Source organism: Dipteris shenzhenensis, chromosome 5, assembly GCF_047967505.1.
Source record: "Dipteris shenzhenensis isolate YYH24624 ecotype China chromosome 5, Dip_SZ_1.0, whole genome shotgun sequence".
Classification (NCBI taxonomy): domain Eukaryota; kingdom Viridiplantae; phylum Streptophyta; class Polypodiopsida; order Gleicheniales; family Dipteridaceae; genus Dipteris; species Dipteris shenzhenensis.
In genome coordinates this window covers 3,239,326-3,241,146 of record NC_141600.1, presented here as the reverse complement: position 1 = coordinate 3,241,146, position 1,821 = coordinate 3,239,326, and the positions used below count along the sequence as shown (strand labels likewise).

Below are 1,821 nucleotides of genomic sequence, written 5' to 3'. Positions count from 1 at the left end.
ACATGCAGTGATGATGTGGCACTGTGCTTAGCAAGAGGTGTGCCAGTGAAGCTCTGTGCTGAGGTGGCAAGAGTGTGCACATGCAGTGTGTGCACAGTGTGCCTGGCAAGGGACTGTGCCTGCAGGGGGTCAGTGCTGATTGGACTGCCGAGGTGGCAGTGCTGAGGTGGCACAGATGATGTCAGTAGGGTGACGTGGCCTAATGACGTGGCTTGATGATGTGGCAGTACTGACGTGGTAGATGACATGGCAGTGCTGACGTGGCAGTAATGACGTGGCAGATGATGTGGCAGTGCTGACATGGCAGTGCTGATGTGGCAGATGATGTGGCAGTGATGACGTGGTAGATGATGTGGCAGTTAAGATTGAGTTAAGGTAGTTTAACCATGGTTCAATGACCTATGGTAAACTTGACCTGTGGTAAGTTAACCAACCTTATCCACTCTCTAACCAAGGTTACGGTACCCGAGTTAACTGAACCAAATAAGATGATGTGGCATCTTCATGACCAAGCCCAAGGGTGTGAGGTCACCTGGGATAAGGTTCTTGCCACGTGTCTTTTTCCAAGGTTGGAAAACCTTGGATTGCAGAGAAAATCTGTGAGTCGACGGAGCTAAAAAACAAGAAGGCGCGCGGGGAAAACCGATTACCGTGCCCGCATTCGGTTGATCTCTCAGGACACAAACAAGTATAACACTCCAAAGTACCGATTCGTGGTGCGATTTACGAACAAAGACATAATCGCACAGATAACGTACGCTACGTTAGCTGGGGATGTTGTATTGGCTGCATCGTACGCGCATGAGCTTCCTCGTTACGGGCTTAAGGCTGGCCTTACAAACTATGCTACAGCCTACTGCACGGGGCTCCTTTTGGCCCGCAGGGTCTTGAAACAGTTTGAGCTCGATCAGGAGTATGTTGGGAATGAAGAGGCCACCGGCGAAGATTACAATGTGGAGGCTGGGGAAGGCCGCCGTCCGTTCAGGGCGTTATTGGACGTTGGTCTTGTAAGAACGAAGGAGCGGGGCATCTATCAGCTGGAAGTCGATGAGAGCTGTTGTTGCAGACTGGATAGCGCCGTTGTTGGAGCTGCCTTAGGGAGGCTCATCGAGGGAGCGTGCTAAAGGAGTCGGTCGCTGGCACTGAGGCTGAGCTGCAGATGGACGGTTTGCTTTGGAAGGCTGTCGAAGCCTTAGAGTTGCTGGCTAACCATGAGCCTCTCCATCTGTGACAAGAGATGGAATAGAACCTCTCTGACAAGAGATGAATCTTTTCACAATAGAGCTCTTGAAACTAAATCTCAGGAACTCTCCCTCTCTCAAGCAATAGATTTCCTCTCAAAATCAAATGAATCGACGGAAATTCTCTCAACGGAAGTGAACGGAAGAATCTCACAATCACTCAAGAGAACTCTCAATCTCACAATCTCTCTCACACTCTCAAGAATCTCAATGTCTCAACGGAAGACAAGGGAGCTCTGATACCATGACAAAATATGAAGAGGGGAGAGGAGAGGAGTGGAGATGAGGAGAGAGGGCATAGCTAGAGAGCACACCACAAATGACTAACTGTACACTAGAATTAGTTGAAAAATTAGAATATATACAAACCCTTTTAGGGTTAGGGTTAGGGGATCTAACCCTTTCCTTTATAGCACTCTATAAGGTTAGTGCTATGCACATATGATCACGTGATGGTGCTATGCACACATGATCACATGATGTTGAGCGTGAACTCTCAACAAAACTAAGGTTGAAGAATCCTCAAGGTTCATAATTGCGCAAACACCATTAGTTATGAGGCTATGGGTGCAAAAAAGAA

The 1,821-nt window shown here is 48.2% G+C and overlaps 1 pseudogene; it reads left to right on the top strand.

The window, feature by feature from the left end:
• Positions 1-394: 394 nt before the first annotated feature.
• LOC147901500 (large ribosomal subunit protein uL18 pseudogene) lies at positions 395-1,124 on the top strand (annotated as a pseudogene).
• The last annotated feature ends 697 nt before the right edge of the window (positions 1,125-1,821 follow it).